Source organism: Schistocerca piceifrons, chromosome 4 (assembly GCF_021461385.2).
Source record: "Schistocerca piceifrons isolate TAMUIC-IGC-003096 chromosome 4, iqSchPice1.1, whole genome shotgun sequence".
Classification (NCBI taxonomy): Eukaryota; Metazoa; Arthropoda; class Insecta; order Orthoptera; family Acrididae; genus Schistocerca; species Schistocerca piceifrons.
Window position 1 is genome coordinate 34,559 of NC_060141.1, and position 24,700 is coordinate 59,258.

Sequence of the window (24,700 nt, forward strand, 5' to 3'; positions counted from 1 at the left end):
CGTGTGTGTGGTTGCAACATTATGGTCCCATTGAGTACATTTTTGGAGAGAGAGACATCAGTTGCACGACAGGGCGGGAGGTGGGTGCCTAGCACGATACATTTTCTTTCTTCGGCAAGCATTATTTTGTATTTGATGCTTTTGGAATTTTGGTTTTTCATGTTGATTTTAAAATGACCTTTTTCGTGTTTGGAATGTACTAACTCGTTTTTTCCTCACAACAGGTGAACGTGTGTGGTTGCAACATTATGGTCCCATTGAGTACATTTTTGGAGAGAGGGACATCAGTTGCACCACTGGGCGGGAGGAGGGTGCCTAGCACGATACATTTTCTTTCTTCGGTAAGCATTTTTTTGTGTTTGATACTTTTGGAATTTTGGTTTTTCATGTTGATTTTAAAATGACCTATTTCATGTTTGAAATGTACTAACTCGTTTTTTCCTCACAGCAGGTCAACGTGTGTGTGGTTGCAACATTATGGTCCCATTGAGTACATTTTTGGAGAGAGGGACATCAGTTGCACCACAGGGCGGGAGGAGGGTGCCTAGCATGATACATTTTCTTTCTTCGGTAAGCATTTTTTTTTGTTTGATACTTTTGGACTTTTGGTTTTTCATGTTGATTTTAAAATGACCTTTTTCATGTTTGGAATGTACTAACTCGACTCTACCTCACAGCAGGTCAACGTGTGTGTGGTTGCAACATTATGGTCCCATTGAGTACATTTTTGGAGAGAGAGACATCAGTTGCACGACAGGGCGGGAGGTGGGTGCCTAGCACGATACATTTTCTTTCTTCGGCAAGCATTATTTTGTATTTGATGCTTTTGGAATTTTGGTTTTTCATGTTGATTTTAAAATGACCTTTTTCATGTTTGGAATGTACTAACTCGTTTTTTCCTCACAACAGGTGAACGTGTGTGGTTGCAACATTATGGTCCCATTGAGTACATTTTTGGAGAGAGGGACATCAGTTGCACCACTGGGCGGGAGGAGGGTGCCTAGCACGATACATTTTCTTTCTTCGGTAAGCATTTTTTTGTGTTTGATACTTTTGGAATTTTGGTTTTTCATGTTGATTTTAAAATGACCTATTTCATGTTTGAAATGTACTAACTCGTTTTTTCCTCACAGCAGGTCAACGTGTGTGTGGTTGCAACATTATGGTCCCATTGAGTACATTTTTGGAGAGAGGGACATCAGTTGCACCACAGGGCGGGAGGAGGGTGCCTAGCATGATACACTTTCTTTCTTCGGTAAGCATTTTTTTTTGTTTGATACTTTTGGACTTTTGGTTTTTCATGTTGATTTTAAAATGACCTTTTTCATGTTTGGAATGTACTAACTCGACTCTACCTCACAGCAGGTCAACGTGTGTGTGGTTGCAACATTATGGTCCCATTGAGTACATTTTTGGAGAGAGGGACATCAGTTGCACCACAGGGCGGGAGAAGGGTGCCTAGCACGATACATTTTCTTTCTTCGGTAAGCATTATTTTGTGTTTGATACTTTTGGAATTTTGGTTTTTCATGTTGATTTTAAAATGACCTTTTTCATGTTTGGAATGTACTAACTCGTTTTTTCCTCACAGCAGGTCAACGTGTGTGTGGTTGCAACATTATGGTCCCACTGAGTACAGTTTTGGAGAGAGGGACATCAGTTGCACCACAGGGCGGGAGGAGGGTGCCTAGCACGATACATTTTCTTTCTTCGGTAAGCATTTTTTTGTGTTTGATACTTTTGGAATTTTGGTTTTTCATGTTTATTTTAAAATTACCTTTTTCATGTGTGAAATGTACTAACTCGTTTTTTCCTCACAGCAGGTCAACGTGTGTGTGATTGCAACATTATGGTCCCATTCAGTACAGTTTTGGAGAGAGGGACATCAGTTGCACCACAGGGCGGGAGGAGGGTGCCTAGCACGATACATTTTCTTTCTTCGGTAAGCATTTTTTTGTGTTTGATACTTTTGGAATTTTGGTTTTTCATGTTGATTTTAAAATGACCTTTTTCATGTTTGAAATGTACTAACTCGTTTTTTCCTCACAGCAGGTCAACGTGTGTGTGGTTGCAACATTATGGTCCCGTTGAGTACATTTTTGGAGAGAGGGACATCAGTTGCACCACAGGGCGGGAGGAGGGTGCCTAGCACGATACATTTTCTTTCTTCGGTAAGCATTATTTTGTGTTTGATACTTTAGGAATTTTGGATTTTCATGTTGATTTTAAAATGTACTTTTTCATGTTTGAAATGTACTAACTCGTCTTTTCCTCACAGCGGGTCAACGTGTGTGTGGTTGCAATATTACGGTCCCATTGAGTACATTTTTGGAGAGAGCGACATCAGTTGCACCACAGGGCGGGAGGAGGGTGCCTAGCACGATACATTTTCTTTCTTCAGTAAGCATTTCTTTGTGTTTGATACTTTTGGAATTTTGGTTTTACATGTTGATTTTAAAATGACGTTTTTCACGTTTGAAATATACTAACCCGTTTTTTCCTCACAGCAGGTCATAGTGTGTGTGGTTGCAACAATATGGTCCCATTGAGTACATTTTTGGAGAGAGGGACATCAGTTGCACCAAAGTGCGGAAAGAGGGTGCCTAGCACGATACATTTTCTTTCTTCTGTAAGCATTATTTTGTGTTTGATACTTTTGGAGTCTTGGTCTTTCATGTTGATTTTAAAATGACCTTTTTCATGTTTGGAATGTACTAACTCGTTTTTTCCTCCCATAAGGTCAATGTGTGTGTGGTTGCAACATTATGGTCTCAGTGAGTACATTTTTGGCGAGAGGGACATCAGTTGCACCACAGGGCGGGAGAAGGGTGCCTAGCACGATACATTTTCTTTCTTCGGTAAGCATTATTTTGTGTTTGATACTTTTGGAATGTTGATTTTTCATGTTGATTTTAAGATGACCTTTTTCATGTTTGGAATGTACTAACTCGTTTTTTCCTCACAGCTGGTCGTGTGTGTGGTTGCAACATTATGGTCCCATTGAGTACATTTTTGGAGAGAGGGACATCAGTTGCACCACAGGGCGGGAAGAGGGTGCCTAGCACGATACATTTTCTTTCTTCGGTAAGCATTATTTTGTGTTTGATACTTTTGGAGTCTTGGTTTTCCATGTTGATTTGAAAATGACCTTTTTCATGTTTGGAATGTACTAACTCGACTCTACCTCACAGCAGGTGTACGTGTGTGTGGTTGCAACATTATGGTCACATTGAGTACATTTTTGGAGAGAGGGACATCAGTTGCACCACAGGGCGGGAGGAGGGTGCCTAGCACGATACATTTTCTCTCTTCGGAAAGCATTATTTTGTGTTTGATTCTTTTGGAATTTTGGTTTTTCATGTTGATTTTAAAATGACCTTTTTCATGTTTGGAATGTACTAACTCGTTTTTTCCTCACAGCAGGTCAACGTGTGTGTCGTTGCAACATTATGGTCCCATTGAGTACATTTTTGGAGAGAGGGACATCAGTTGCACCACAGGGCGGGAGGAGGGTGCCTAGCATGATACATTTTCTTTCTTCGGTAAGCATTTTTTTGTGTTTGATACTTTTGGAATTTTGGTTTTTCATGTTGATTTTAAAATGACCTTTTTCATGTTTGGAATGTACTAACTCGACACTACCTCACAGCAGCTCAACGTGTGTGTGGTTGCAACAATATGGTCCCATTGAGTACATTTTTGGATCGAGGGACATCAGTTGCACCACAGGGCGGGAGGAGGGTGCCTAGCACGATACATTTTCTCTCTTCGGAAAGCATTATTTTGTGTTTGATTCTTTTGGAATTTTGGTTTTTCATGTTGATTTTAAAATGACCTTTTTCATGTTTGGAATGTACTAACTCGTTTTTTCCTCACAGCAGGTCAACGTGTGTGTCGTTGCAACATTATGGTCCCATTGAGTACATTTTTGGAGAGAGGGACATCAGTTGCACCACAGGGCGGGAGGAGGGTGCCTAGCATGATACATTTTCTTTCTTCGGTAAGCATTTTTTGTGTTTGATAATTTTGGTTTTTCATGTTGATTTTAAAATGACCTTTTTCATGTTTGGAATGTACTAACTCGACACTACCTCACAGCAGCTCAACGTGTGTGTGGTTGCAACAATATGGTCCCATTGAGTACATTTTTGGAGAGAGAGACATCAGTTGCACGACAGGGCGGGAGGAGGGTGCCTAGCACGATACATTTTCTTTCTTCGGCAAGCATTATTTTGTATTTGATGCTTTTGGAATTTTGGTTTTTCATGTTGATTTTAAAATGACCTATTTCATGTTTGGAATGTACTAACTCGTTTTTTCCTCACAACAGGTGAACGTGTGTGGTTGCAACATTATGGTCCCATTGAGTACATTTTTGGAGAGAGGGACATCAGTTGCACCACTGGGCGGGAGGAGGGTGCCTAGCACGATACATTTTCTTTCTTCGGTAAGCTTTTTTTTTTTTTGATACTTTTGGAATTTTGGTTTTTCATGTTGATTTTAAAATGACCTTTTTCATGTTTGAAATGCACTAACTCGTTTTTTCCTCACAGTAGGTCAACGTGTGTGTGGTTGCAATATTACGGTCCCATTGAGTACATTTTTGGAGCGAGGGACTTCAGTTGCACCACAGGGCGGGAGGAGGGTGCCTAGCATGATACATTTTCTTTCTTCGGTAAGCATTTCTTTGTGTTTGACACTTTTGGAATGTTGGTTTTTCATGTTGATTTTAAGATGACCTTTTTCATGTTTGGAATGTACTAACTCGTTTTTTCCTCACAGCTGGTCGTGTGTGTGGTTGCAACATTATGGTCCCATTGAGTACATTTTTGGAGAGAGGGACATCAGTTGCACCACAGGGCGGGAGGAAGGTGCCTAGCACGATACATTTTCTTTCTTCGGTAAGCATTATTTTGTGTTTGATACTTTTGGAATTTTGGTTTTTCATGTTGATTTTAAAATGACCTTTTTCATGTTTGGAATGTACTAACTCGACTCTACCTCACAGCAGGTGTACGTGTGTGTGGTTGCAACATTATGGTCACATTGAGTACATTTTTGGAGAGAGGGACATCAGTTGCACCACAGGGCGGGAGGAGGGTGCCTAGCACGATACATTTTCTCTCTTCGGAAAGCATTATTTTGTGTTTGATTCTTTTGGAATTTTGGTTTTTCATGTTGATTTTAAAATGACCTTTTTCATGTTTGGAATGTACTAACTCGTTTTTTCCTCACAGCAGGTCAACGTGTGTGTCGTTGCAACATTATGGTCCCATTGAGTACATTTTTGGAGAGAGGGACATCAGTTGCACCACAGGGCGGGAGGAGGGTGCCTAGCATGATACATTTTCTTTCTTCGGTAAGCATTTTTTTGTGTTTGATGCTTTTGGAATTTTGGTTTTTCATGTTGATTTTAAAATGACCTTTTTCATGTTTGGAATGTACTAACTCGACACTACCTCACAGCAGCTCAACGTGTGTGTGGTTGCAACAATATGGTCCCATTGAGTACATTTTTGGATCGAGGGACATCAGTTGCACCACTGGGCGGGAGGAGGGTGCCTAGCACGATACATTTTCTCTCTTCGGAAAGCATTATTTTGTGTTTGATTCTTTTGGAATTTTGGTTTTTCATGTTGATTTTAAAATGACCTTTTTCATGTTTGGAATGTACTAACTCGTTTTTTCCTCACAGCAGGTCAACGTGTGTGTCGTTGCAACATTATGGTCCCATTGAGTACATTTTTGGAGAGAGGGACATCAGTTGCACCACAGGGCGGGAGGAGGGTGCCTAGCATGATACATTTTCTTTCTTCGGTAAGCATTTTTTGTGTTTGATACTTTTGGAATTTTGGTTTTTCATGTTGATTTTAAAATGACCTTTTTCATGTTTGGAATGTACTAACTCGACACTACCTCACAGCAGCTCAACGTGTGTGTGGTTGCAACAATATGGTCCCATTGAGTACATTTTTGGAGAGAGAGACATCAGTTGCACGACAGGGCGGGAGGAGGGTGCCTAGCACGATACATTTTCTTTCTTCGGCAAACATTATTTTGTATTTGATGCTTTTGGAATTTTGGTTTTACATGTTGATTTTAAAATGACCTATTTCATGTTTGGAATGTACTAACTCGTTTTTTCCTCACAGCAGGTGAACGTGTGTGGTTGCAACATTATGGTCCCATTGAGTACATTTTTGGAGAGAGGGACATCAGTTGCACCACTGGGCGGGAGGAGGGTGCCTAGCACGATACATTTTCTTTCTTCGGTAAGCTTTTTTTTTTTTTGATACTTTTGGAATTTTGGTTTTTCATGTTGATTTTAAAATGACCTTTTTCATGTTTGAAATGCACTAACTCGTTTTTTCCTCACAGTAGGTCAACGTGTGTGTGGTTGCAATATTACGGTCCCATTGAGTACATTTTTGGAGCGAGGGACTTCAGTTGCACCACAGGGCGGGAGGAGGGTGCCTAGCACAATACATTTTCTTTCTTCGGTAAGCATTTCTTTGTGTTTGACACTTTTGGAATTCTGGTTTGTCATGTTGATTTTAAAATGACATTCTTCACGTTTGAAATGTACTAACTCGTTTTTTCCTCACAGCAGGTCAACGTGTGTGTGGTTGCAACATTATGGTCCCATTGAGAACATTTTTGGAGAGAGGGACATCAGTTGCACCACAGGGCGGAAAGAGGGTGCCTAGCACGATACATTTACTTTCTTCGGTAAGCATTTTTTTGTGTTTGATACTTTTGGAATTTTGGTTTTTCATGTTTATTTTAAAATGACCTTTTTCATGTTTGGAATGTACTAACTCGACTCTACCTCACAGCAGGTCAACGTGTGTGTGGTTGCAACATTATGGTCCCATTGAGTACATTTTTGGAGAGAGGGACATCAGTTGCACCACAGGGCGGGAGGAGAGTGCCTAGCATGATACATTTTCTTTCTTCGGTAAGCATTTTTTGTGTTTGATACTTTTGGAATTTTGGTTTTTCATGTTGATTTTAAAATGACCTTTTTCATGTTTGGAATGTCCTAACTCGTTTTTTCCTCACAACAGGTGAATGTGTGTGTGGTTGCAACATTATGGTCCAATTGAGTACATTTTTGGAGAGAGGGACATCAGTTGCACCAAAGGGCGGGAGGAGGGTGCCTAGCACGATACATTTTCTTTCTTCGGTAAGCATTTTTTTGTGTTTGATACTTTTGGAATTTTGGTTTTTCATGTTGATTTTAAAATGACCTATTTCATGTTTGAAATGTACTAACTCGTCTTTTCCTCACAGCAGATCAATGTGTGTGTGGTTGCAACATTATGGTCCCATTGAGTACATTTTTGGAGAGAGAGACATCAGTTGCACTACTGGGCGGGAGGAGGGTGCCTACCACGATACATTTTCTTCTTCGGTAAGCATTATTTTGTATTTGATGCTATTGGAATTTTGGTTTTTCATGTTCATTTTAAAATGACCTTTTTCATGTTTGGATTGTACTAACTCGTTTTCTCCTCACAACAGGTGAACGTGTGTGTGTTTGCAACATTATGGTCCCATTGAGTACATTTTTGGAGAGAGGGACATCAGTTGCACCACAGGGCGGGAGGAGGGTGCCTAGCACGATACATTTTCTTTCTTCGGTAAGCATTTTTTTGTGTTTGATACTTTTGGAATTTTAGTTTTTCATGTTGATTTTAAAATGATCTATTTCATGTTTGAAGTGTACTAACTCGTTTTTTCCTCACAGCAGGTCAACGTGTGTGTGGTTGCAACATTATGGTCCCATTGAGTACATTTTTGGAGAGAGAGACATCAGTTGCGCTACTGGGCGGGAGGAGGGTGCATAGCACGATACATTTTCTTTCTTCGGTAAGCATTATTTTGTATCTGATGCTTTTAAAATTTTGGTTTTTCATGTTGATTTTAAAATGACCTTTTTCATGTTTGGAATGTACTAACTCGTTTTTTCCTCACAACAGGTGAACGTGTGTGTGGTTGCAACATTATGGTCCCATTGAGTACATTTTTGGAGAGAGGGACATCAGTTGCACCACAGGGCGGGAGGAGGGTGCCTAGCACGATACATTTTCTTTCTTCGGTAAGCATTTTTTTGTGTTTGATACTTTTGGAATTTTGGTTTTTCATGTTGATTTTAAAATGACCTATTTCATGTTTGAAATGTACTAACTCGTTTTTTCCTCACAGCAGGTCAACGTGTGTGTGGTTGCAACATTATGGTCCCATTGAGTACATTTTTGGAGAGAGAGACATCAGTTGCGCTACTGGGCGGGAGGAGGGTGCGTAGCATGATACATTTTCTTTCTTCGGTTAGCATTATTTTGTATTTGATGCTTTTGGAATTTTGGTTTTTCATGTTGATTTTAAAATGACCTTTTTCATGTTTGGAATGTACTAACTCGTTTTTTCCTCACAACAGGTGAACGTGTGTGTGGTTGCAACATTATGGTCCCATTGAGTACATTTTTGGAGAGAGGGACATCAGTTGCACCACAGGGCGGGAGTAGGGTGCCTAGCATGATACATTTTCTTTCTTCGGTAAGCATTTTTTTGTGTTTGATACTTTTGGAATTTTGGATTTTCATGTTGTATTTAAAATGACCTTTTTCATGTTTGGAATGTACTAACTCGTTTTTTCCTCACAACAGGTGAACGTGTGTGTGGTTGCAACATTATGGTCCCATTGAGTACATTTTTGGAGAGAGGGACATCAGTTGCACCACAGGGCGGGAGGAGGGTGCCTAGCACGATACATTTTCTTTCTTCGGGAAGCATTTTTTTGTGTTTGATACTTTTGGAATTTTGGTTTTTCATGTTGATTTTAAAATGACCTATTTCATGTTTGAAATGTACTAACTCGTATTTTCCTCACAGCAGGTCAACGTGTGTGTGGTTGCAACATTATGGTCCCATTGAGTACATTTTTGGAGAGAGAGACATCAGTTGCGCTACTGGGCGGGAAGAGGGTGCCTAGCATGATACATTTTCTTTCTTCGGTTAGCATTATTTTGTATTTGATGCTTTTGGAATTTTGGTTTTTCATGTTGATTTTAAAATGACCTTTTTCATGTTTGGAATGTACTAACTCGTTTTTTCCTCACAACAGGTGAACGTGTGTGTGGTTGCAACATTATGGTCCCATTGAGTACATTTTTGGAGAGAGGGACATCAGTTGCACCACAGGGCGGGAGGAGGGTGCCTAGCACGATACATTTTCTTTCTTCGGTAAGCATTTTTTTGTGTTTGATACTTTTGGAATTTTGGTTTTACATGTTGATTTTAAAATGACCTATTTCATGTTTGAAATGTACTAACTCGATTTTTCCTCACAGCAGGTCAAAGTGTGTGTGGTTGCAACATTATGGTCCCATTGAGTAAATTTTTGGAGGGAGAGTCATCAGTTGCACTACTGGGCGGGAGGAGGGTGCCTAGCACGATACATTTTTTCTCTTCGGTAAGCATTATTTTGTATTTGATGCTTTTGGAATTTTGGTTTTTCATGTTGATTTTAAAATGACCTTTTTCATGTTTGAAATGTACTAACTCGTTTTTTCCTCACAACAGGTGAATGTGTGTGTGGTTGCAACATTATGGTCCCATTGAGTACATTGTTGGAGAGAGGGACATCAGTTGCACCACAGGGCGGGAGGAGGGTGCCTAGCACGATACATTTTCTTTCTTCGGTAAGCATTTTTTTGTGTTTGATACTTTTGGAATTTTGGTTTTTCATGTTGATTTTAAAACGACCTATTTCATGTTTGAAATGTACTAACTTGTTTTTTCCTCACAGCAGGTCAACGTGTGTGTGGTTGCAACATTATGGTCCCATTGAGTACATTTTTGGAGAGAGGGACATCAGTTGCACCATAGGGCGGGAGGAGGTTGCCTAGCATGATACATTTTCTTTCTTCGGTAAGCATTTTCTTGTGTTTGATACTTTTGGAATTTTGGTTTTTCATGTTGATTTTAAAATGACCTTTTTATGTTTGGAATGTACTAACTCGACTCTTCCTCACAGCAGGTCAACATGTGTGTGGTTGCAACATTATGGTCCCATTGAGTACATTTTTGGAGAGAGGGACATCAGTTGCACCACAGGGCGGGAGGAGGGTGCCCAGCACGATACATTTTCTTTCTTCGGTAAGCATTTTTTTGTGTTGGATACTTTTGGAATTTTGGTTTTTCATGTTGGTTTTAAAATGACCCTTTTCATGTTTGAAATGTACTAACTCCTTTTTTCCTCACAGCAGGTCAACGTGTGTGTGGTTGCAACATTATGGTCCCATTCAGTACATTTTTGGAGAGAGGGACATCAATTGCACCACAGGGAGGGAGGAGGGTGCCTAGCATGATACATTTTCTTTCTTCGGTAAGCATTTTTTTGTGTTTGATACTTTTGGAATTTTGGTTTTTCATGTTGATTTTAAAATGACCTTTTTCATGTTTGGAATGTACTAACTCGACTCTACCTCACAGCAGGTCAACGTGTGTGTGGTTGCAACATTATGGTCCCATTGAGTACATTTTTGGAGAGAGAGACATCAGTTGCACGACAGGGCGGGAGGAGGGTGCCTAGCACGATACATTTTCTTTCTTCGGTAAGCATTATTTTGTATTTGATGCTTTTGGAATTTTGGTTTTTCATGTTGATTTTAAAATGACCTTTTTCATGTTTGAAATGTACTAACTCGTTTTTTCCTCACAGCAGGTCAACGTGTGTGTGATTGCAACATAATGGTCCCATTGAGTACATTTTTGGAGAGAGGGACATCTGTTGCAGCACAGGGCGGGAGGAGGGTGCCTAGCACGATACATTTTCTTTCTTCGGTAAGCATTTTTTTGTGTTTGATACTTTTGGAATTTTGGTTTTTCATGTTGATTTTAAAATGACCTTTTTCATGTTTGAAGTGTACTAACTCGTTTTTTCCTCACAGCAGGTCAACGTGTGTGTAATTGCAACATTATGGTCCCATTAAGTACATTTTTGGAGAGAGGGACATCAGTTGTACCACAGGGCGGGAAGAGGGTGCATAGCACGATACATTTACTTTCTTCGGTAAGCATTTTTTTGTGTTTGATACTTTTGGAATTTTGGTTTTTCATGTTGATTTTAAAATGACCTTTTTCATGTTGTAAATGTACTAACTCGTTTTTTGCTCACAGCAGGTCAACGTGTGTGTGGTTGCAACATTACGGTCCCATTGAGTACATTTTTGGAGAGAGGGACATCACTTGCACCACAGGGCGGAAAGAGGGTGCCTAGCACGATACATTTACTTTTTTCGGTAATCATTTTTTTGTGTTTGATACTTTTGGAATTTTGGTTTTTCATGTTGATATTAAAATGACCTATTTCATGTTTGAAATGTACTAACTCGTTTTTTCCTCACAGCAGGTCAACGTGTGTGTGGTTGCAACATTATGGTCCCATTGAGTACATTTTTGGAGGGAGAGTCATCAGTTGCACTACTGGGCAGGAGGAGGGTGCCTAGCACGATACATTTTCTTTCTTCGGTAAGCATTATTTTGTATTTGATGCTTTTGGAATTTTGGTTTTTCATGTTGATTTTAAAATGACCTTTTTCATGTTTGGAATGTACTAACTCGTTATTTCCTCACAACAGGTGAACGTGTGTGTGGTTGAGACATTATGGTCCCATTGAGTACATTGTTGGAGAGAGGGACATCAGTTGCACCACAGGGCGGGAGGAGGGTGAATAGCACGATACATTTTCTTTCTTCGGTAAGCATTTTTTTGTGTTGGATACATTTGGAATTTTGGTTTTTCATGTTGATTTTAAAACGACCTATTTCATGTTTGAAATGTACTAACTCGTTTTTTCCTCACAGCAGGTCAACGTGTGTGTGGTTGCAACATTATGGTCCCATTGAGTACATTTTTGGAGAGAGGGACATCAGTTGCACCACAGGGCGGGAGGAGGTTGCCTATCATGATACATTTTCTTTATCCGGTAAGCATTTTTTTGTGTTTGATACTTTTGGAATTTTGGTTTTTCATGTTGATTTTAAAATGACCTTTTTATGTTTGGAATGTACTAACTCGACTCTACCTCACAGCAGGTCAACATGTGTGTGGTTGCAACATTATGGTCCCATTGAGTACATTTTTGGAGAGAGGGACATCAGTTGCACCACAGGGCGGGAGGAGGGTGCCCAGCACGATACATTTTCTTTCTTCGGTAAGCATTTTTTTGTGTTTGATACTTTTGGAATTTTGGTTTTTCATGTTGGTTTTAAAATGACCTTTTTCATGTTTGAAATGTACTAACTCGTTTTTTCCTGACAGCAGGTCAACGTGTGTGTGATTGAAACATTATGGTCCCATTGAGTACAGTTTTGGAGAGAGGGACATCAGTTGCACCACAGGGCGGGAGGAGGATGCCTAGCATGATACATTTTCTTTCTTCGGTAAGCATTTTTTTGTGTTTGATACTTTTGGAATTTTGGTTTTTCATGTTGATTTTAAAATGACCTTTTTCATATTTGAAATGTACTAACTCGTTTTTTCCCCACAGCAGGTCAACGTGTGTGTGGTTGCAACATTATGGTCCCATTGAGTACATTTTTGGAGAGAGCGACAACAGTTGCACCACAGGGCGGGAGGAGGGTGCCTAGCACGATACATTTTCTTTCTTCGGTAAGCATTTTTTTGTGTTTGATACTTTTGGAATTTTGGTTTTTCATGTTGATTTTAAAATGACCTTTTCATGTTTGAAATGTACTAACTCGTTTTTTCCTCACAGCAGGTCAACGTGTGTGTGGTTGCAACATTATGGTCCCATTGAGTACATTTTTGGAGAGAGGGACATCAGTTGCACCACAGGGCGGGAGGAGGGTGCCTAGCATGATACATTTTCTTTCTTCGGTAAGCATTTTTTTGTGTTTGATACTTTTGGAATTTTGGTTTCTCATGTTGATTTTAAAATGACCTTTTTCATATTTGGAATGTACTAACTCGACTCTACCTCACAGCAGGTCAACGTGTGTGTGGTTGCAACATTATGGTCCCATTGAGTACATTTTTGGAGAGAGAGACATCAGTTGCGCAACTGGGTGGGAGGAGGGTGCCTAGCACGATACATTTTCTTTCTTCGGTAAGCATTATTTTGTATCTGATGCTTTTGGAATTTTGGTTTTTCATGTTGATTTTAAAATGACCTTTTTCATGTTTGGAATGTACTAACTCGTTTTTTCCTCACAACAGGTGAACGTGTGTGTGGTTGCAAACATTATGGTCCCATTGAGTACATTTTTGGAGAGAGGGACATCAGTTGAACCACAGGGCGGGAGGAGGGTGCCTAGCACGATACATTTTCTTTCTTCGGTAAGCATTTTTTTGTGTTTGATACTTTTGGAATTTTGGTTTTTCATGTTGATTTTAAAATGACCTATTTCATGTTTGAAATGTACTAACTCGTTTTTTCCTCACAGCAGGTCAACGTGTTTGTGGTTGCAACATTATGGTCCCATTGAGTACATTTTTGGAGAGAGTGACATCAGTTGCGCTACTGGGCGGGAGGAGGGTGCCTAGCACGATACATTTTCTTTCTTCGGTAAGCATTATTTTGTATTTGATGCTTTTGGAATTTTGGTTTTTCATGTTGATTTTAAAATGACCTTTTTCATGTTTGGAATGTACTAACTCGTTTTTTCCTCACAACAGGTGAACGTGTGTGTGGTTGCAACATTATGGTCCCATTGAGTACATTTTTGGAGAGAGGGACATCAGTTGCACCACTGGGCGGGAGGAGGGTGCCTAGCACGATACATTTTCTTTCTTCGGTAAGCATTTTTTTGTGTTTGATACTTTTGGAATTTTGGTTTTTCATGTTGATTTTAAAATGACCTATTTCATGTTTGAAATGTACTAACTCGTTTTTTTCTCACAGCAGGTCAACGTGTGTGTGGTTGCAATATTATGGTCCCATTGAGTACATTTTTGGAGAGAGGGACATCAGTTGCACCACAGGGCGGGAGGAGGGTGCCTAGCACGATACATTTTCTTTCTTCGGTAAGCATTTTTTTGTGTTTGATACTTTTGGAATTTTGGTTTTTCATGTTGATTTTAAAATGACCTTTTTCATGTTTGGAATGTACTAACTCGACTCTACCTCACAGCAGGTCAACGTGTGTGTGGTTGCAAGATTATGGTCCCATTGAGTACATTTTTGGAGAGAGGGACATCAGTTGCACCACAGGGCGGGAGGAGGGTGCCTAGCATGATACATTTTCTTTCTTCGGTAAGCATTTTTTTGTGTTTGATACTTTTGGAATTTTGGTTTTTCATGTTGATTTTAAAATGACCTTTTTAATGTTTGGAATGTACTAACTCGTTTTTTCCTCACAACAGGTGAACGTGTGTGTGGTTGCAACATTATGGTCCCATTGAGTACATTTTTGGAGAGAGGGACATCAGTTGCACCACAGGGCGGGAGGAGGGTGCCTAGCACGATACATTTTCTTTCTTCGGTAAGCATTTTTTTGTGTTTGATACTGTTGGAATTTTGGTTTTTCATGTTGATTTTAAAATGACCTATTTCATGTTTGAAATGTACTAACTCGTTTTTTCCTCACAGCAGGTCAACGTGTGTGTGGTTGCAACATTATGGTCCCATTGAGTACATTTTTGAAGAGAGAGAGATCAGTTGCACTACTGGGCGGGAGGAGGGTGCCTAGCACGATACATTTTCTTTCTTCGGTAAGCATTATTTTGTATTTGATGCTTTTGGAATTTTGGTTTTTCATGTTGATTTTAAAATGACCTTTTTCATGTTTGGAATGTACTAACTCGTTTTTTTTCCTCACAACAGGTTAACGTGTGTGTGGTTGCAACATTATGGTCCCATTGAGTACATTTTTGGAGAGAGGGACATCAGTTGCACCACAGGGCGGGAGGAGGGTGCCTAGCACGATACATTTTCTTTCTTCGGTAAGCATTTTTCTGTGTTTGATACTTTTGGAATTTTGGTTTTTCATGTTGATTTTAAAACGACCTATTTCATGTTTGAAATGTACTAACTCGGTTTTTCCTCACAGCAGGTCAACGTGTGTGTGGATGCAACATTATGGTCCCATTGAGTACATTTTTGGAGAGAGGGACATCAGTTGCACCACAGGGCGGGAGGAGGGTGCCTAGCACGATAAATTTTCTATCTTCGTTAAGCATTTTTTTGTGTTTGATACTTTTGGAATTTTGGTTTTTCATGTTGATTTTAAAATGACCTTTTTCATGTTTGAACTGTACTAACTCGTTTTTTCCTCACAGCAGGTCAACGTGTGTGTGATTGCAACATTATGGTCCCATTGAGTACAGTTTTGGAGAGAGGGACATCAGTGGCACCACAGGGCAGGAGGAGGGTGCTTAGCACGAAACATATTCCTTCTTCGGTAAGCATTTTTTTGTGTTTGATACTTTTGGAATTTTGGTTTTTCATGTTGATTTTAAAATGACCTTTTTCATGTTTGAAATGTTCTAACTCGTTTTTCCTCACAGCAGGTCAACGTGTGTGTGGTTGCAACATTATGGTCCCATTGAGTACATTTTTGGAGAGAGGGACATCAGTTGCACCACTGGGCGGGAGGAGGGTGCCTAGCACGATACATTTTCTTTCTTCGGTAAGCATGTTTTTGTGTTTGATACTTTTGGAATTTTGGTTTTTCATGTTGATTTTAAAATGACCTATTTCATGTTTGAAATGTACTAACTCGTTTTTTTCTCACAGCAGGTCAACGTGTGTGTGGTTGCAATATTATGGTCCCATTGAGTACATTTTTGGAGAGAGGGACATCAGTTGCACCACAGGGCGGGAGGAGGGTGCCTAGCACGATACATTTTCTTTCTTCGGTAAGCATTTTTTTGTGTTTGATACTTTTGGAATTTTGGTTTTTCATGTTGATTTTAAAATGACCTTTTTCATGTTTGGAATGTACTAACTCGACTCTACCTCACAGCAGGTCAACGTGTGTGTGGTTGCAAGATTATGGTCCCATTGAGTACATTTTTGGAGAGAGGGACATCAGTTGCACCACAGGGCGGGAGGAGGGTGCCTAGCATGATACATTTTCTTTCTTCGGTAAGCATTTTTTTGTGTTTGATACTTTTGGAATTTTGGTTTTTCATGTTGATTTTAAAATGACCTTTTTAATGTTTGGAATGTACTAACTCGTTTTTTCCTCACAACAGGTGAACGTGTGTGTGGTTGCAACATTATGGTCCCATTGAGTACATTTTTGGAGAGAGGGACATCAGTTGCACCACAGGGCGGGAGGAGGGTGCCTAGCACGATACATTTTCTTTCTTCGGTAAGCATTTTTCTGTGTTTGATACTTTTGGAATTTTGGTTTTTCATGTTGATTTTAAAACGACCTATTTCATGTTTGAAATGTACTAACTCGGTTTTTCCTCACAGCAGGTCAACGTGTGTGTGGATGCAACATTATGGTCCCATTGAGTACATTTTTGGAGAGAGGGACATCAGTTGCACCACAGGGCGGGAGGAGGTTGCCTAGCATGATACATTTTCTTTCTTCGGTAAGCATTTATTTGTGTTTGATACTTTTGGAATTTCGGTTTTTCATGTTGATTTTAAAATGACCTTTTTCATGTTTGGAATGTACTAACTCGACTCTACCTCACAGCAGGTCAACGTGTGTGTGGTTGCAACATTATGGTCCCATTGAGTACATTTTTGGAGGGAGAGACATCAGTTGCACTACTGGGCGGGAGGAGGGTGCCTAGCACGATACATTTTCTTTCTTCGGTAAGCATTATTTTGTATTTGATGCTTTTGGAATTTTGGTTTTTCATGTTGATTTTAAAATGACCTTTTTCATGTTTGGAATGTACTAACTCGTTTTTTCCTCACAACAGGTGAACGTGTGTGTGGTTGCAACATTATGGTCCCATTGAGTACATTTTTGGAGAGAGGGACATCAGTTGCACCACAGGGCGGGAGGAGGGTGCCTAGCACGATACATTTTCTTTCTTCGGTAAGCATTTTTTTGTGTTTGATACTTTTGGAATTTTGGTTTTTCATGTTGATTTTAAAACGACCTATTTCATGTTTGAAATGTACTAACTCGTTTTTTCCTCACAGCAGGTCAACGTGTGTGTGGTTGCAACATTATGGTCCCATTGAGTACATTTTTGGAGAGACGGACATCAGTTGCACCACAGGGCGGGAGGAGGGAGCCCAGCACGATACATTTTCGTTCTTCGGTAAGCATTTTTTTGTGTTTGATACTTTTGGAATTTTGGTTTTTCATGTTGATTTTAAAATGACCTTTTTCATGTTTGAAATGTACTAACTCGTTTTTTCCTCACAGCAGGTCAACGTGTGTGTGATTGAAACATTATGGTCCCATTGAGTACAGTTTTGGAGAGAGGGACATCAGTTGCACCACAGGGCGGGAGGAGGGTGCCTAGCACGATACGTTTTCTTTCTTCGGTAAGCATTTTTTTGTGTTTGATACTTTTGGAATTTTGGTTTTTCATGTTGATTTTAAAATGACCTTTTTCATGTTTGAAATGTTCTAACTCGTTTTTCCTCACAGCAGGTCAACGTGTGTGTGGTTGCAACATTATGGTCCCATTGAGTACATTTTTGGAGAGAGGGACATCAGTTGCACCACAGGGCGGGAGGAGGGTGCCTAGCACGATAAATTTTCTATCTTCGTTAAGCATTTTTTTGTGTTTGATACTTTTGGAATTTTGGTTTTTCATGTTGATTTTAAAATGACCTTTTTCATGTTTGAACTGTACTAACTCGTTTTTTCCTCACAGCAGGTCAACGTGTGTGTGATTGCAACATTATGGTCCCATTGAGTACAGTTTTGGAGAGAGGGACATCAGTGGCACCACAGGGCAGGAGGAGGGTGCTTAGCACGAAACATATTCCTTCTTCGGTAAGCATTTTTTTGTGTTTGATACTTTTGGAATTTTGGTTTTTCATGTTGATTTTAAAATGACCTTTTTCATGTTTGAAATGTACTAACTCGTTGTTTCTTCACAGCAGGTCAACGTGTGTGTGACTGCAACATTATGGTCCCATTGAGTACATTTTTGGAGAGAGGGACATCTGTTGCACCACAGGGCGGGAGGAGGGTGCCTAGCACGATACATTTTCTTTCTTCGGTAAGCATTTTTTTGTGTTTGATACTTTTGGAATTTTGGTTTTTCATGTTGATTTTAAAATGACCTTTTTCATGTTTGAAATGTACTAACTCGTTTTTTCCTCACAGCAGGTCAACGTGTGTGTAATTGCAACATTATGGTCCCTTTAAGTACATTTTTGGAGAGAGGGACATCAGTTGCACCACAGGGCGGGAAGAGGGTGCCTAGCACGATACATTTACTTTTTTCGGTAAGCATTTTTAATTGTTTGATACTTTTGGAATTTTGATTATTCATGTTGATTTTAAAATGACCTTTTTCATGTTTGGAATGTACTAACTCGAGTCTACCTCACAGCAGGTCAACGTGTGTGTGGTTGCAACATTATGGTCCCATTGAGTACATTTTTGGAGAGAGGGACATCAGTTGCACCACAGGGCGGGAGGAGGGTGCCTAGCATGATACATTTTCTTTCTTCGGTAAGCATTTTTTGTGTTTGATACTTTTGGAATTTTGGTTTTTCATGTTGATTTTAAAATGACCTTTTTCATGTTTGGAATGTACTTACTCGTTTTTTCCTCACAACAGGTGAACGTGTGTGTGGTTGCAACATTATGGTCCCATTGAGTACATTTTTGGAGAGAGGGACATCAGTTGCACCACAGGGCGGGAGGAGGGTGCCTAGCACGATACATTTTCTTTCTTCGGTAAGCATTTTTTTGTGTTTGATACTTTTGGAATTTTGGTATTTCATGTTGATTTTAAAATGACCTATTTCATGTTTGAAATGTACTAACTCGTTTTTTCCTCACAGCAGGTCAACGTGTGTGTGGTTGCAACATTATGGTCCCATTGAGTACATTTTTGAAGAGAGAGACATCAGTTGCACTACTGGGCGGCAGGAGGGTCCTAGCACGATACATTTTCTTCTTCGGTAAGCATTATTTTGTATTTGATGCTTTTGGAATTTTGGTTCTTCATGTTGATTTTAAAATGACCTTTTTCATGTTTGGAATGTACTAACTCGTTTTTTCCTCACAACAGGTGAACGTGTGTGTGGTTGCAACATTATGGTCCCATTGAGTACATTTTTGGAGAGAGGGACATCAGTTGCACCACAGGGCGGGAGGAGGGTGCCTAGCACGATACATTTTCTTTCTTCGGTAAGCATTTTTTTGTGTTTGATACTTTTGGAATTTTGGTTTTTCATGTTGATTTTAAAATGACCTATTTCATGTTTGAAATGTACTAACTCGTTTTTTCCTCACAGCAGGTCAACGTGTGTGTGGTTGCAACATTATGGTCCCATTGAGTACATTTTTGGAGAGAGCGACATCAGTTGCGCTACTGGGCGGGAGGAGGGTGCCTAGCACGATACATTTTCTTTCTTCGGTAAGCATTATTTTGTATTTGATGCTTTTGGAATTTTGGTTTTTCATGTTGATTTTAAAATGACCTTTTTCATGTTTGGAATGTACTAACTCGTTTTTTCCTCACAACAGGTGAACGTGTGTGTGGTTGCAACATTATGGTCCCATTGAGTACATTTTTGGAGAGAGGGACATCAGTTGCACCACAGGGCGGGAGGAGGGTGCCTAGCACGATACATTTTCTTTCTTCGGTAAGCATTTTTTTGTGTTTGATACTTTTGGAATTTTGGTTTTTCATAATGATTTTAAAACGACCTATTTCATGTTTGAAATGTACTAACTCGTTTTTTCCTCACAGCAGGTCAACGTGTGTGTGGTTGCAACATTATGGTCCCATTGAGTACATTTTTGGAGAGAGGGACATCAGTTGCACCACAGGGCGAAAGGAGGTTGCCTAGCATGATACATTTTCTTTCTTCGGTAAGCATTTTTTTGTGTTTGATACTTTTGGAATTTTGGTTTTTCATGTTGATTTTAAAATGACCTTTTTCATGTTTGGAATGTACTAACTCGACTCTACCTCTCAGCAGGTCAACGTGTGTGTGGTTGCAACATTATGGTCCCATTGAGTACATTTTTGGAGAGAGGGACATCAGTTGCACCACAGGGCGGGAAGAGGGTGCCTAGCATGATACATTTTCTTTCTTCGGTAAGCATTTTTTTGTGTTTGATACTTTTGGAATTTTGGTTTTTCATGTTGATTTTAAAATGACCTTTTTCATGTTTGAAATGTACTAACTCGTTTTTTCCTCACAGCAGGTCAATGTGTGTGTGATTGAAACATTAAGGTCCCATTGAGTACAGTTTTGGAGAGAGGGACATCAGTTGAACCACAGGGCGGGAGGAGGATGCCTAGCACGATACATTTTCTTTCTTCGGTAAGCATTTTTTTGTGTTTGATACTTTTGGAATTTTGGTTTTTCATGTTAATTTTAAAATGACCTTCTTCATGTTTGAAATGTACTAACTCGTTTTTTCCCCACAGCAGGTCAACGTGTGTGTGGTTGCAACATTATGGTCCCATTGAGTACATTTTTGGAGAGGGGGACATCAGTGGCACCACAGGGCGGGAGGAGGGTGCCTAGCACGATACATTTTCTTTCTTCGGTAAGCATTTTTTTGTGTTTGATACTTTTGGAATTTTGGTTTTTCATGTTGATTTTAAAATGACCTTTTTCATGTTTGGAATGTACTAACTAGACTCTACCTCACAGCAGGTCAACGTGTGTGTGGTTGCAACATTATGTTCCCATTGAGTACATTTTTGGAGAGAGGGACATCAGTTGCACCACAGGGCGAAAGGAGGTTGCCTAGCATGATACATTTTCTTTCTTCAGTAAGCATTTTTTTGTGTTTGATACTTTTGGAATTTTGGTTTTTCATGTTGATTTTAAAATGACCTTTTTCATGTTTGGAATGTACTAACTCGACTCTACCTCACAGCAGGTCAACGTGTGTGTGGTTGCAACATTATGGTCCCATTGAGTACATTTTTGGAGAGAGGGACACCAGTTGCACCACAGGGCGGGAGGAGGGTGCCTAGCACGATAAATTTTATTTCTTCGGTAAGCATTTTTTTGTGTTTGATACTTTTGGAATTTTGGTTTTTCATGTTGATTTTAAAATGACCTTTTTCATGTTTGAAATGTACTAACTCGTTTTTTCCTCACAGCAGGTCAACGAGTGTGTGGTTGCAACATTATGGTCCCATTGAGTACATTTTTGGAGAGAGGGACATCAGTTGCACTACAGGGCAGGAGGAGGGTGTCTAGCACGATACATTTTCTTTCTTCGGTAAGCATTATTTTGTGTTTGATACTTTTGGAATTTTGGTTTTTCATGTTGATTTTAAAATGAACTTTTTCATGTTTGAAATGTACTAACTCATGTTTTCCTCACAGCAGGTCAACGTGTGTGTGGTTGCAACATTATGGTCCCATTGAGTACATTTTTGGAGAGAGGGACATCAGTTGCACCACAGGGCGGGAGGAGGGTGCCTAGCATGATACATTTTCTTTCTTCGGTAAGAATTTTTTTGTGTTTGATACTTTTGGAGTTTTGGTTTTTCATGTTGATATTAAAATGACCTCTTTCATGTTTGGAATGTACTAACTCGACTCTACATCACAGCAGGTCAACGTGTGTGTGGTTGCAAGATTATGGTCCCATTGAGTACATTTTTGGAGAGAGGGACATCAGTTGCACCACAGGGCGGGAGGAGGGTGCCTAGCATGATACATTTTCTTTCTTCGGTAAGCATTTTTTTGTGTTTGATACTTTTGGAATTTTGGTTTTTCATGTTGATTTTAAAATGACCTTTTTCATGTTTGAAATGTACTAACTCGTTTTTTCCTCACAGCAGGTCAACGTGCGTGTGATGCAACATTATGGTACCATTGAGTACAGTTTTGGACAGAGGGACATCAGTTGCACCACAGCGCGGGAGGAGGGTGCCTAGCACGATACATATTCTTTCTTCGGTAAGTATTTTTTTGTGTTTGATACTTTTGGAATTTTGGTTTTTCATGTTGATTTTAAAATGACCTTTTTCATGTTTGGAATGTACTAACTAGACTCTACCTCACAGCAGGTCAACGTGTGTGTGGTTGCAACATTATGGTCCCATTGAGTACATTTTTGGAGAGAGGGACATCAGTTTCACCACAGGGCAGGAGGAGGTTGCCTAGCACGATACATTTTCTTTCTTCGGTAAGCATTATTTTGTGTTTGATACTTTTGGAATTTTGGTTTTTCATGTTGATTTTAAAATGACCTTTTTCATGTTTGGAATGTACTAACTCGTGTTTTCCTCACAAGAGGTGAACGTGTGTGTGGTTGCAACATTATGGTCCCATTGAGTACAATTTTGGAGAGAGGGACATCAGTTGCACCACAGGGCGGGAGGAGGGTGCCTAGCACGATACATTTTCTTTCTTCGGTAAGCATTTTTTTGTGTTTGATACTTTTGGAATTTTGGTTTTTCATGTTGATTTTAAAACGACCTATTTCATATTTGAAATGTACTAACTCGTTTTTTCCTCACAGCAGGTCAACGTGTGTGTGGTTGCAATATTATGGTCCCATTGAGTACATTTTTGGAGAGAGGGACATCAGTTGCACCACAGGGCGGGAGGAGGGTGCCTAGCATGATACATTTTCTTTCTTCGGTAAGAATTTTTTTGTGTTTGATACTTTTGGAGTTTTGGTTTTTCATGTTGATATTAAAATGACCTCTTTCATGTTTGGAATGTACTAACTCGACTCTACATCACAGCAGGTCAACGTGTGTGTGGTTGCAAGATTATGGTCCCATTGAGTACATTTTTGGAGAGAGGGACATCAGTTGCACCACAGGGCGGGAGGAGGGTGCCTAGCATGATACATTTTCTTTCTTCGGTAAGCATTTTTTTGTGTTTGATACTTTTGGAATTTTGGTTTTTCATGTTGATTTTAAAATGACCTTTTTAATGTTTGGAATGTACTAACTCGTTTTTTCCTCACAACAGGTGAACGTGTGTGTGTTTGCAACATTATGGTCCCATTGAGTACATTTTTGGAGAGAGGGACATCAGTTGCACCACAGGGCGGGAGGAGGGTGCCTAGCACGATACATTTTCTTTCTTCGGTAAGCATTTTTTTGGGTTTGATACTGTTGGAATTTTGGTTTTTCATGTTGTTTTTAAAATGACCTTTTTCATGTTTGAAATGTACTAACTCGTTTTTTCCTCACAGCAGGTCAACGTGTGTGTGGTTGCAACATGATGGTCCCATTGAGTACATTTTTGAAGAGAGAGACATCAGTTGCACTACTGGGCGGGAGGAGGGTGCCTAGCACGATGTATTTTCTTTCTTCGGTAAGCATTATTTTGTATTTGATGCTTTTGGAATTTTGGTTTTTCATGTTGATTTTAAAATGACCTTTTTCATGTTAGGAATGTTCTAACTCGTTTTTTCCTCACAACAGGTTAACGTGTGTGTGGTTGCAACATTATGGTCCCATTGAGTACATTTTTGGAGAGAGGGACATCAGTTGCACCACAGGGCGGGAGGAGGGTGCCTAGCACGATACATTTTCTTTCTTCGGTAAGCATTTTTCTGTGTTTGATACTTTTGGAATTTTGGTTTTTCATGTTGATTTTAAAACGACCTATTTCATGTTTGAAATGTACTAACCCGTTTTTTCCTCACAGCAGGTCAACGTGTGTGTGGTTGCAACATTATGGTCCCATTGAGTACATTTTTGGAGAGACGGACATCAGTTGCACCACAGGCCGGGAGGAGGTTGCCTAGCATGATACATTTTCTTTCTTCGGTAAGCATTTTTTTGTGTTTGATACTTTTGGAATTTTGGGTTTTCATGTTGATTTTAAAATGACCTTTTTCATGTTTGGAATGTACTAACTCGACTCTACCTCACAGCAGGTCAACGTGTGTGTGGTTTTAACATTATGGTCCCATTGAGTACATTTTTGGAGAGAGGGACATCAGTTGCACCACAGGGCGGGAGGAGGGTGCCTAGCATTATACATTTTCTTTCTTCGGTAAGCATTTTTTTGTGTTTGATACTTTTGGAATTTTGGTTTTTCATGTTGATTTTAAAATGACCTTTTTCATGTTTGAAATGTACTAACTCGTTTTTTCCTCACAGCAGGTCAACGTGTGTGTGATTGAAACATTATGGTCCCATTGAGTACAGTTTTGGAGAGAGGGACATCAGTTGCACAACAGGGAGGGAGGAGGATGCCTAACATGATACATTTTCTTTCTTCGGTAAGCATTTTTTTGTGTTTGATACTTTTGGAGTTTTGGTTTTTCATGTTGATTTTAAAATGACCTTTTTCATGTTTTAAATGTACTAACTCGTTTTTTCCCCACAGCAGGTCAACGTGTGTGTGGTTGCAACATTATGGTCCCATTGAGTACATTTTTGGAGAGAGGGACATCAGTTGCACCACAGGGCGGGAGGAGGGTGCCTAGCACGATACATTTTCTTTCTTCGGTAAGCATTTTTTTGTGTTTGATACTTTTGGAATTTTGGTTTTTCATGTTGACTTTAAAATGACCTTTTTCATGTTTGAAATGTACTAACTCGGTTTTTCCTCACAGCAGGTCAACG